Below are 13,324 nucleotides of genomic sequence, written 5' to 3'. Positions count from 1 at the left end.
CATGCGGTGCCATTTTAGGATGTTCTTTCCGTCATCTTCAGCCACCACAGAGGCTCACGGGTTCCTGCCAAACCCATCCTTCAAATGATCCAATCCATTGCAGGCCTGGGGGATCAGGCCTGGCCATTTACGTAGCCCGGTTGACCACGCACAGCATCTAGTGGGCTGGGAGTGTCAGCCACCCTTCCTCTCCCTTCATTAATAGTTGATTACTGCCCTAACCATTTCTTTTCAGCTTGCTGGGCTTTGCTGTGGTCTTTTGGCGGTTGCTGTAATCGGAGCCAGGAAGGAATTTGCCCTGCTCTGCAGGGTTTGCCTTCCCCATAACTCTAGTCACAACTTTGGCGGTTTAGGCCTTGGGTGGAATCCTATAGTCTTTCAACCAATCGGAGTGTGGTGAAGTGGTGACTCACCCACCTCCTGTTCCTTGTGGCGGCATTAACAGGGTACCCCGTTAGAGGGGTCTGGAGGGAAGTCTCTGTCCAAGGAGCCAAGTGCGTAGGGCTAGTAGGTCACAGAGCTTCCCTCAGCATTTGGGGGCCATCCGTGTAAACCTGTGTTTTGCAGTGGATCCACCCCTGAATAGACCCTGTCATGCCTTAGTCCTCCAGCAGGGGAGGGCTGAGAGGGATACACGCTCAGTGTCTATGCCAAAGCTTCCTACATCTGAAGTCAATAAAGTTGTGGCCATTTAAATCCCAGACAGTTGTTGTGTCCATTCATTTTCCACTCAGCTAAGCGCACCTGGAAGGGGGACTCTGTGGATGGACACACAATGTATTTCAAAACACAATGTGAAACAAAACACAACTGTTATTTTCCTTCTTTTTTGTGTTTGTCTTTAAAAATGGCTCACCCTTATATATTTTTTCAGCTTTCCCAAACATCCATACTTTAGTTCATCAATAACATAAAAAATAATAATCCACACAATCACTAGATATCATTAACAAGGGGGGGAATAGTATTCACCAGTTATCAACTACTAGTTGATCTGATATGTTCAGCCACCCCAGCCCTAATTCATTTATAGTTCATCCTAAACATTGATTAGTTTATCACTTAATATTTTTATGCAAAAGAGAGAATGTCAAACTTAGTGGAAGGCCAGGAAGAGACTTCTATTGAGAAGGACCTCAATCTGGTTGCCACTTATGTCACCTCTGAGGATGCCGGAACATGAAAGTGATTCTCTGAGTACATCTTAGTACATTTTTAAGAAACCTAGTGACAGCCCTAATTTTCCTGTCTAGTTATGCTAGCTTTCTAGTTTTATTATGATAAGAGCAAGCAATTGAATTAATTTTGTATGGATTTTTCCTTGTCCTGGTGCGTGTGACCTCTTCAAGAGCATTACAAGTATGTGACGTTATATACCATGTTTGTAAACCTCTGGGAAAGCTAGTTCTGCCTCAGATATATTACATTATAAATGGAAAAGTGCATCTAATCTTCATTTTAGTTATGTGTAATTAACATAATTCATGTTTCATTTTCAGGAACATGATAGGTAGCCCACCTCTGTTGTAATAATATTATTCAAAAACTATTCCCTCAAACGTGAATCAGAACAATTGGCCCTTACCTTGAACAAGAGTGAATTTGGTCTTTTTGTTTCTCACTTAACTGCTTCAGGACTTTCATATTGTTAAAATAAGCAAAGAGTCCTGCATCTGCAACCCATGAGGCCCTGAAATCTGCTGCTGAATGAATATTGGACATCTCAAGATCCTAATAGGAGCCAATGAACTGAGTAAATGTCCAGCGATACCAACGCAATTTCTCACTCCACTGCAGGAATATAGTAGTTGGTCCCCCTACATGCTGCCATCAGCAACCCAGAGAGAACATTTCTGATTCATCTAGGAAAACAGTAGCTTATATATAACATTTTACTATTAATAAGGTCCTGTTTTCACTGAGTTATAACTGTTTTCCTAGTAAAACTGAAAACTTTAAACATTTCAGCTCAAGCTGTATTCTTATAAGCCTCCCACATTTATACCCATCTTCCTGGCAGGCATCCCAAAATATGTTTGGGTTAAGGTATTACACATTACATTTGATGAGGCTTTAGCGTTCCCTCTTGCTCACATCAATCCTTATTTCTGTTTGCTCTTATAATTTACAGTTAATGAAAGTTCTAAGTTTACCTTTGTTTTTGTTGGCTTCTGTACAAGAGACCTTCAGACTTTACAGTCTTCCACTGAAATGGAAAACAGAGTTAGGAAAGGCAAAAGCTAAGTGAATAGTGGCATTTTTTTTAGAGAGGATTTTAGATGCTCGTCAGTACTGATGTGATGCTGTCGGAGAGTAAGGTAAAGGTAAAGGGACCCCTGACCATTAGGTCCAGTCAGAGAGTACTTTGCTTTTAAATTTTTATATACAGCAAAATGTTATCCTCTGTCCAGATTCACATGAGAACATTGATCTTCCTTTTAAAAACATTTACTGCTTTACATATGTATTAAATCATGCAATTAATCAGATAACAACCACAAACACTCCCCACCACCACTGTTTACAGAAAAATCAGGCAAAACACAAAATATATCAGGATGACACTAAGGTTGTTGGGGTGATAACAGTCCAAGCTGTGAGACATTCAAAGCTCATAATAGTATCTATGCAACCATGTAATATGCAATGTGGCAGGACCTGCCTTGCCATTGGAGTCTCTATTTGTATATTGGATAAACAAGCACTAATCAATAGCAAATATCTCCTTCTTTTTTGATCTCTGGTCGCTCGTAATCTTTGCATCAATTTTTCAAGAAGCCTGGTCTCCCATACCACATTGTACCAATTATTTAGAGTAGATGTTCTGAACTGTTGTCTTGCCTTTGTAATAGACTGGATGAGAGCCAACAACTGAAGTTCAATCCAAATAAAACTGAGACACTGTTAGTGGGTGGTTCCCTAGACCAGATGGATGGGAGGTTGCCTACTTTTGATAGGGTTGCAGTCCCTTTGAAGGAGCAGGTACTAAGCTTCCATTGCTATTGCTTGAAGCTCAGGTGGCCTCAGTGGGATGGAGTGCCTTCCATCAGCTTCAGCTGGTGGCCCACCTGCACCCCTTTATGGACAGATATAACCTCACTTCTGTTGTCTATGCTTTGGTATCTAGGTTAGATTACTGCAACACATTATATGAGGAGCTGCCTCTGAAGAAAGTTCAGAAACGTCAGCTGCTGTAGAATTCAACAACTAGGTTTCTCACTACGGCAAGATGGTTTGCGCATATTCTGGCCCATCTGCACTGACTGTCAATTAATTTCTCGCTGAATTAAAAGTTCTGGTTTTCACCTATAAAGTCTTGAATAACTCAGGACTGCAATAGCTTAAGACAGTGATGGCCAAACTTGGCCCTCCAGCTGTTTTGGGACTACAACTGCCATCATCCCTAGCTAACAGGACCAGTGGTCAGGGATGATGGGAATTGTAGTCCCAAAACAGCTGGAGGGCCAAGTTTGGCCATCACTGGCTTAAGGACTGCCTCTCCCTTTAAATTTCCAAATACATGCTTTCTGAACCTAAAATGTTACATGTATTGGAGATTCCACCTCATCTTATTTTCTCGTTCAAATAATGCCTGGATCATCACTAAGGGAACAGGTGACATGTTGGATCTCAAATGACTCTGTACTTTCTCATAGATATGGAAGGAAAAGTTATATGACCCATATTTGCCAGTTATCACAGTGTGGTCTTGCATCCTTTTCTCAAAATTTAGATAAGGTTAGGGGAGCAAATTGTTATGGTATAATATCTCACCATAGTACTGATTCTCCACTGTCTGTTCCATTTCTCTGCAGCAGGGGTGATATGTTTCAGCACACTTGTCATGCTCAGCGAGCTGGGACAATGAGTGAGGCAGAGATTGGAAGTGACTTTGAGCAATACTAGAAGTTAAAAATAAATTGCTGGAGAGATGAGAGAGGGATTGCTGGAGAGATGTGAGAGGGATTGCCAGAGGATCACTTCCTTGAACCTTTAAGAGACAAATTTCCTTGCCAAACTTTCATTGTTGTGCGATTGCAGTGGGAGGGAATATATGGGAAACCCAAATAGATCCCTAAAAGATTTTACTCTTCAAAAAAGAAAGTATTTACAATTATGAACGTGTACAGTATTTCTTTGAAAGTTTGTCTGCCCTCCCCTGTACCTATAGCACCACTGTTTCCATAGCTATTGATTCCTTAGGAAACTCTTCAATACATAGATGCCTCCTGATCACCTCAATGCAAGAGAAAGCACAGCAGAGGTTGCTATACACAGTCCATTTCATCCTGGCATTAAAAGCTGCTGCTATACAAGATCAGTTCCAGTCCTCAAAACCCATTAACATCTTAAATGCTTGAAAGCAGTGTATTTGGATGCTGTGCTCTTTAAAGGCACTGCTGCTGATTTATAACAAACTGTAAAGACATACAATGAGCTTTAAAAAGGTGCTTTACTGAAGCTGTTGCATTGAACAGATGCCACAAAACCATAGGCACCAAACTGTAAAGCTGTATTAGTTCTTCAGCGATGTGTAAAGAATATCTTGCTGTAAAGAATACCCAGCAGTGGAAAAAACACCTGCTACTAGTCTTCCTGGGCGTTGGGACTGGATAACAGCATACATCAGGGAAATTCCCTGGCCTGTTCCAGAAAACAAACAATATAGTTATGCATAAATTAAATGTCTTGAGTTTCACGAAATGAGTTTGCTCTGTCTTCTTCCTGAGAGCCCTCCTCCCACTTTTTTGTTTTCTACTTTTCTCTTTCATGTGGCCTATTAAAACATAGTGCCAAAATGTAACAGCCAAAAAGATGGCTAATGTCAAAATGCACACCAGTCCTGTAGCAACCAGCCCCTAGGGGTTTGATTATCACTTATTCTGTTCGTTCTTATTTACAGTATTTCTGTAATGCATTTCAGCAGTGTTGTCAAAGCGATTTAGGTTTTTTAAAAAAAGCCATTAAAATAAGTTTTTACTTGATTCTAAATAGAAAACATTTTGATGGATGAGGAGGTCGTTCCATAACTCTAGGGCAGTGTGTGTGTGTGTGTGTGTGTGTGTGTGCACACACAAATCCCACCCCTTGCTGGTGACTATCTAACAATCAAGAAAGATGACACCTGTTGAAGCTTCCAGATCCCACTAATGCAATGTGCTCTAATGTGTAGAACATGATAGAATATTCTAATCTAGACACTTCTATTTCATAAATGACAATGGTCAAGTCTCCCTCTGCCAGCAGTAGGTGCAGCTGGTGAGTCTACCATAAATTGGTAAAAACAAAGAAACAAAAGAAAAAGTTATAGCTGCATTTCAGGAGAAGAGTACTCCCTAAGATCTGCCCCCAGGGCCATTAACAGGTGGAAAATTGATTGATTTTTTTCTATAAAAAAGTAAGTCAATTAGAAAGTTTTAAAACAAAATACAAAGGCAACACTAATGCTTTGGCACTTGGGAGAGAGCACCTGGATGTTTAATCACTGAATCACCAAGCGATCAGAGGACGGAACGTTGACCATCCACATGTGGGACTCAAAAGGGGGGCACTCCCAAAGCAGCCAAAAATGCAGGAGAAGCTCTATGGAGGATGGTAGTAAAGTGGTATTGTTTGTTTTCTATACTGCCCTTCATCCAAGAATCACTGGGAAGTTTGCAATATAAAAACATAGTTCAATCTGTGATCCTGTTTTCATTTCGGCACTATCTATATCACAGTGGCTGTCATGGGGGACTTGCTCCGCCTGTCTTGCATCTGGTGATGATTCTTAACAGGATGGCTGCAAACAACAACTTAGATGCTGGCCCAGTTTATGGATCGGATACTGAGTCAAGTCACATCCCAAATGTCAGTTCGGTTTACTGTGTGCAGCATTCTGTTCTGCAATCTCTTAATTTTTGCCGGAATTTTTCTTTTCCATCTCTAGTGCACATAAAGGTGGTGCACATAAAGGAGGACAGTGAAGGGAATGATTCCATAATTTTCCACATGATCTTCTCAACACTATTGTATGATTTTGTAGTAGCATATTGCACTAAAGAAAAAGGTTAATAGTTAATTCTTTCAGGAAGAAAGTTGGGTATGCTACAATGGCTGCCATGCTGTTCCTATAATCTCTGACTTGCTGCCCATCCCACATGCTATAACCTCACATCCATTACATTCTGGTTGTAAATATATTAAATGGTACTTGCTTCCTCTTATTTAAATATGATTGACTTCTAAGTAATTTGTTTAGGATTGGGAAGCCCATTTCTTAAGTGCATTGTACTTAGTTTTATTAAGAATGCAAATGGTTTTTGCAGAACCATCAAGACACACTGCCAATCTAATGTAATAGGATATGCTCTTTTAGCCTTTAAATCTATTATTTGGATGAAGTTCTAGATTGAAGTTCTAACCCTGTTTTCTCCTCATACACTTTCATTATTTTTTAAAATTGACTATCTTGATACAGTACTTTTAAGCAATTAGTTTATTATGTTGTGGCTCAATGTAGCCTTACATGGGGAAAAATTCCTCTATCCAACCAATTCCTAGATCTATTCTTTAATAATAAGTGTACTAAATTAAAATGTAAACAAAAATGCATGAACTAAAGCAATACTAACTTTTGGATTGTGCTAATGGTTTTCAGTCCCTGGAAGCTTATGCTGTAATAATTAGTGTTTAAGGTGCCACAAGGCTGTTGTCTTGCTGCAATGTATTTATTGTGGTTATCACTGTGGAAATTAAAGAAAAACTAGAACAATGCATCTTCTGATACAGTCAATCAGAATGAACATAGGATGTTCTGTTCCCATCAACTTTGTCTATATTAACTGGCAGCAGCTCTCCAGGGTTTGATACAGTCCCGTCTTCCCTAGAGATATCTGGAAATGTGAGGGGCTGAACCTGGTGTGTTTTGCATGCAAAGCATGCACTCTACCACTGAGCTAAAACGTGGTAATTCAGCAGATATAGGGATCAATTGTCTACACAATTGGTGCTGCTGCTATTGGGGGATGTCCAGTTGGCATTGACTACTTCTTCTTTGTCTCCTCCTCCTTCTTCTTCTTCTTCTTCTTCTTCTTCTTCTTCTTCTTCTTCTTCTTCTTCTTCTTCTTCTTCTTGTACCACACCCATTTGACTGGGTTTCCCATCCCTGGTTGAGATAATATTTGAAACCGTTTTTATAATGCTTTTAAATTATTTATTATTATTATTATTATTATTATTATTATTATTATTATTATTATGACACCCTGAGCTCCTTTGGGAAGAAGGGTGGGATATAAATTGAATAAATAAATAAATAAATAAATAAATAATGATAATAAATGCACATTGGTGAGCATCAGGTAGCTTAGAAGTCCCTGGAGAGGCACAGGCTAGAACAAGGCTCACACTGCTTCTAAGGTTACCTTTACCTGAAGTTTCAGGTGTGCATAAAGTAGAACTGGGCAAAAACTTCTGATCAGGAACAAATGCAATACTGCCAAACAATATTCTGGATCAGGCAGGCATGATTTTAAATGCAGGTGGGCAAGAAGAATTCCCCCTGTTTGGCACTGCGTACACCTCATGTCTCGTTCAACCTAGTGTCTCGTTCAGCCACTTTAAAGCGCTCACCTGAGGTTCAGCTCCCTGTTGTGTTATCTTAGCACATGCAGATAAGATGACCCAGTTTGCACCAGTTGTTGGACATGTACAGCATTATACAATATCTTGTCCACCTAAGTACATGTTTGAATTGGGATTCAATTAACTTATGCTTGTTCTGACATTATGAAGACGCACGTTTTTGGTAGTTTTCCAGGTCCATACATGTGTCTTGTGTCGAGATGCAAGTAATAATAATGATAAGTGACAGTATGTGCCTTAATTCAGGTCAGCATTAAGAACATTGTGATTTGTGTACATCTTATATTCCCGATTCCCCATGTTTGCAAATGAAGAGGTTCCTCCCTTCTTTTTCTTTTGAAGTTCTAAAGCAGAACTGCTAGTGACCCACTTTTGTGAACAGTTCTCTTAACTAACCCCTGTACTCAATCATACATTTTTTCCTCTCTTCCACCCACTGTCTGTCTAGCCTGGTTTTAAAATTTTATATATGTACTTTTAAAAAATTGATTAGTTGGAGAGCTGCCCGTTCTTCTGTGCTGTATAATAAGGATTTTTTTTTATATAAAAAAAACCCTGCACACAGAATTCTGTATAGTGTAATTAAAACTGACCCAGATTTGGACCTGAGAACACCAGGACTTAGCCAAACTTGCCATGAGCTGAGTTCTGATGGCAGATGGGAACTAATGAGGACATACTATACTCCAGAATTTCCCAGCTGCTTGGCTCCTTTTTTGTACAAACAAGGTTTGGAGTGAAGTCCTGATCCCAGGAGTATGTTCAGCAAATGTGCTGCACCCAGCGTTTTGGGAAGCGAGGCAACACTGACAGCCTGTTTCAGAGTATTTTTAAGGCCTGAGTTCCAAAGGGCTTTTTAAATATAATTGAACATTAATGCAGACACATTATATATTAGCTTCCTTTTCCACTAGTGTTGGAAAAGCCTACCTGCTTCAAGCACTGCTTTGATTTCATGCTTATGTTCCTCCTGTCCCAGGACAGAGCCAGACTTTATTGAATAGGGTGCACTAACATCACAGTGTATGGGCTCTGTATCCTATAGGTTCCATGATCTGTTCAACGTCCTGGGGACTCTTCAGGTAAATGTAATTGAATCGGGCTGAAGCAGCTGTAGCTGGCATGTGGTCCCTCGGATTTCTAGCACCTGCTTATTTTTTTGTAACTCACTAGAGCAAAAGTTGTGCCAAAACCAGCATTGGTCTTGGAGCGGATAAAGCACTCCACATCTTATATCCCATTCCCCTTCCAACCAAGCCGCGTAATTACTGGTGCCTGCATTAATAAATTCTGGTAGTGAGCAGGGGTAGGTTTATGCCGCTTCTTGTCCAAGTCTTCCTTTAACAAGTGCTCTGCCAATTCCTGCTCTCCTCTCCATAAGCAATAAGTGACAGGCTTAATACTGATCAGGTGCTCTGGATTGCTCTGCCCTCCTTACAAAACTGGGCAACCCAGCACTTTCTACATCCAGTTTAAATTACAGGCACCAAATTTTATTTGCTGCTTGAACAGTCTTCCTGGCAGTTTCAGATGAGTCTTGATGTCTAGCAAATGACTGCCTGCTTTTCTGAGCCCTGCTTTTCTGCTATGGATTCTGTAATTTTGACTCTATTATTGTTTCCACAATAAAGCTTTTGCCATTTTAAATTGTTAAGACTGTAAGTTGCCCCTAGAGCCTTTGTTTTTGCTACAACAAACATGGCTACCCTTTTAGGAGTGGTTTCCACAATATAAATGTTTTAATGCGTACACTTTGAAAGGGAACATGGGAGTTGGTACAGCATAGTAGGACTACTAATCACCACCACCAGCACCACCACTATTTATTAAACTTGTATACTGCCCTTTGTATGTCACCATTGTGGACAGCTTCCTTGCTGCATTCACTATCACTAGGTAAGCTGAATGATGAGCCCTTACCAGTTTTCAGTTGTTTTCAACCAGCCATCCCCCAACCTATTTCCTTGCATTAAGCTCTGGAGTATAACCAGGAAGCCAAACGAGCTCCATGAAGTGAGAGAGGGCACTTGGGGTGATCGTGTCAAGCCATTTGGATGTTCCAGAAGTCAGCCAGGGATTTGATAGAAGTCCCAGTCATACCAGCCAGAAAACCCTCTACGAACCCATTGGATTCAAGGGCAGATCATCCTGATAGGTTCCCCCATCTCTGCAGAGGGGAAAAATTGCTGAAAGTCTAATCTCAACAGAAAGTCATTTAATGATGAGAAAGGGCTGGTGTCAATACCACCCCCAACTTTCAGATCACTTACTTCCTGTCCAGCTGAGAAAACAAGGTCCAGAGTGTTGCCTGCCACATGTGTTGAGCCAATGACATGTTGAGACAGCCACATGGTCACAATGGCAGCCATGAAGTCTTGAGCCACCACAAAGCCAGTTGCCTTGGCATGGGTGTTGAAGTCCCCCAAAACCAGCAGTATGGGGCTCCTCAACATCAGTCATAAAGGTGAGATCGGCCTCCTCATCCATAATCAGATAATGGATGAGGGAGGTCTCACTCAGAGTTTACCTGGCATTCAGCAACAGCAGCTGCAGAGCCCAGGTTCTAGCTGGTAGGACAACCATAATTCCCCAGACTGGACAAGGTGTGGTCACTTTCTACCTGTGCCCTGTGCCCCTTATCCAGCCTGCCTACCCCCACCCCATACTTGTCCAGAACCACTGTGACTAGGGTTGCCCCTGCACTCTCTACCTCCTCTCTTCCCAGGTGCATCCTATATCCCTTAATTTAAAAATAATAAAAACCCAAAATTTAAAAACCCATGAGCTTAAAAAAGTAAAAAAAAAACCCAACAAATTTATACAGGGCCATAAAACCAGCAACAACCCCCCCAAAACACCCCCTAAACAATGCCTCAACTCAAGAGTCTGTTCAGCCACCTCAGCTTTTTATAGCTGGAGTTAGCCACGGCTTTGCTCACCTAGGCCAGGTAGAAAAGGCCCACAAGGATGGGATGAAGTGCTTATGGATTCCTTCAAAGTTTGGTTATGCATTTGAATTGTGAACCTATGGTTCACATATGCCTTACAAACCTGATTTGCAAATAATGATCAAATCATAGTTTACAATTATAGTTTGGAAGGTAAATGCAGACCATGATTTGCCAGCTTGCATGCAACAGCAAACTGTGGTTTCCCACAGAAGCAAGGAAAACTGAATGTATAACAAGGAGAGAAGGAATGAGTGAGTTAGCCTGAGACTCACTTGCCTTTTATATGAACTGAGCAAGTGCCTGTGTCCATGCTTTTGCCATGTATGATTTGTGAAGAGGGGTGTGTGTGCTGGCTTATCACTTAACACAGAGACATATACTTTCCCTTACCTTGGTTCACGGTTGTTCATTATATCTGCTGTAGCAATATAATTGCCTGCCATTGCTTTATTTTGTTTTACATTTTACCTGTGCCAAAGTATTGTTTTAGTTTGTTTTGGTTTTTAGCCAAAAAATATATCAATAAATATCTAATTATGAGGTGGGGGGGACATACCAGCATACACAAACAAAAAAGCAAATTAAGAACACAGAGAATATAAAAGATGCTATATATGCAGCAAGTAAATAAATCTTTATATGTCAATCAAATATAAAAGGTTCCTTGCCTTGATACAAAACACGTAATGGAAAAGGCTTTCATTTGTAAGTTTTTTCAGTCCCTGCTCAGTACAGAGAAGCACACTAGTGCATCACATTCTTGGCTAGACCTGATGCTCCCTAGAAGGACCAATCCTGCTGGACAATTTAGGTTATTAGGATCAGGAAGATGCTTCCAGGATTCCAGTTTGGCCTGATAACCAAACAGATGGGATAGGAGGATTTTAAATGACCAGAAACCTTCACAAGTTATATGATATTGTGGAATATTCTCTAGTTGTGCTTAATCAGAAAATGTGTTGTATTGGGTTGTTCTCCCAGGGAAGCCATTTAGCCTAATGGCCCACAGAAAGGCAATGGGTAGCTGAATAATTGGGACAGTGATGGCAATGCTTTAGTTTTGGCTAATGCCACCGGGTTAAGTGATGTGTAGCCAGTTGTTTAATGAGTAAAAAGTCTAGTATTTTAAATTGAGCCATATTTTGTTAGACCAGTGTAGGAAATTGAAGGCTCACTATCTCTGTTGAGTTTTATATGCATTTGTTGAACTTCGTGTAAGATTCTTTGGAATATACTGCCTGTCCACAATCCTTTTCTGTCTTGTCAAATGTACATTTGTAGCAATGCATCTTACTAGTAGTTAATTCCACCAGAATTTTGGTGGCCTGCAGTTTATGCCTCCTAGTTTGTACCCTCTGTTGTGTGACTTATCCTGTTGTTCATTAAAATATTTATAGACAGCTATTTACCCAAGTTTCAAGTCTATTTATAGATTAAGACAATACAATACAGTGCAGTTGTTGTTTGAAAAAAGAACAGGCTAAAACAGCAGTGAATTCCCAAGGACAACTAAAACGAAAAGGCTTTCTTTTATTTGTTTGCTAATGCTTATCAAAGTAGGAGTTCTTCGAACTTAGCATTAGGGCTGCTACAAAAAAGACCCTGTGCTTGGTAGATACTAATAGAGCTTTCCCATTAAATGAATTTTGCAGCAGGGCCTTTTGAGATGATTAAGTCCTGAGGGCTTGACATAATGAGGAATGTTCAGGACTGGAATCAGCACTTTGAGTTAAGCCCAGAAATAAACTGTCAACCAGTGCAAGTTCTTCAGAAACAGATGAGGATACATGGAAACAACAGTCTCAAGCTCTTATCCAGTAGACGGCCACATTCTGCACTCCCTGAAGTTTTATAGTTATCTTCAACAGCAGCTCCACATAGTGTGCATTACAATAGTCTAATCTAGAAGTCACTAAGCCATGAATAGCAGTGGTCAGGTTTCCACATTCCAGCACTGAGTATAGCTATAACATTAGCAAAAATCCAGAAGCAGTAACCCCAAGTTGTGAACTTCGTCCTGACACAGCAGCCACTGATTTCCCCACTACAGTTAATTCTGTTTTATCTAGGTTTACCTTAAGTTCATTTGCCTTTATCCAGTGCCCCACTGATTTCAGGCAAGCATTTAAGGCTTCCATTGCTTCACCTGGGTTGAATGAAAAGGAAAAATAGAGATGGGTGACATCAGCATACCAAACTCCATAACCCCAGATAACTGGTCCAGCAGTTTCATGTAGATTTTCTGTTTTCTGCTTCTATTCAGCTTTAAGGTGGCAACTTTAACCAATAATCCATTAGATTACTTAGATTTAATTGCCAAACCCTGCCTTTGTATTCTCTCATCCTATTTTCTTCTGTATGGAATTTGACAAGGAGATAGTAGTTAGTTAGGTGGCCGTGATTCTGTCACATCTAGTTAGAAGAAACTAAAGCATCTAATTATTTTTGAAGATTCCTTTATACTGTGAGTGAATCTTCTCCTTATAGTAGAACTCTATGATCAACCCATTTGTTTAGTTCTAATAGGTGAAAAAAGGGTAAAGGTATAGGACCTCTGGACGGTTAGGTCCAGTCAAAGGCGACTATGGGGTTGCGGCACTCATCTTGCTTCAGGCTGAGGGAGCCAGCGTTTGTCCACAGATAGCTTTCCGGGACACGTGGCCAGCATTACTAAACTGTTTCCCTAGGGCCACTACCAGACTGCCACTATTTTCAAGTTATGATTCAACTGTATACCAGCAAATTTA

At 40.5% G+C, this 13,324-nt stretch overlaps 1 protein-coding gene across 22 annotated transcripts in view; it reads left to right on the top strand.

The window, feature by feature from the left end:
• The window catches only part of ZBTB20 (zinc finger and BTB domain containing 20), a 463,068-nt gene that overhangs the window by 98,216 nt on the left and 351,528 nt on the right, over window positions 1-13,324 (top strand). Inside the window, exon 1 of one of the 22 annotated variants that reach the window (XM_081908428.1) lies at window positions 10,013-10,090. The exons of 20 other annotated variants lie outside the window; for them this stretch is intronic. The gene's annotated coding sequence lies outside the window, so the exon portion shown is untranslated. One more of the 22 variants, XM_081908430.1, reaches the window with a different exon arrangement.

This window comes from Podarcis melisellensis (genome assembly GCF_964234715.1).
Source record: "Podarcis melisellensis genome assembly, chromosome: 4".
Classification (NCBI taxonomy): domain Eukaryota; kingdom Metazoa; phylum Chordata; class Lepidosauria; order Squamata; family Lacertidae; genus Podarcis; species Podarcis melisellensis.
This window is presented reverse-complemented; position numbering and strand designations above follow the sequence as displayed.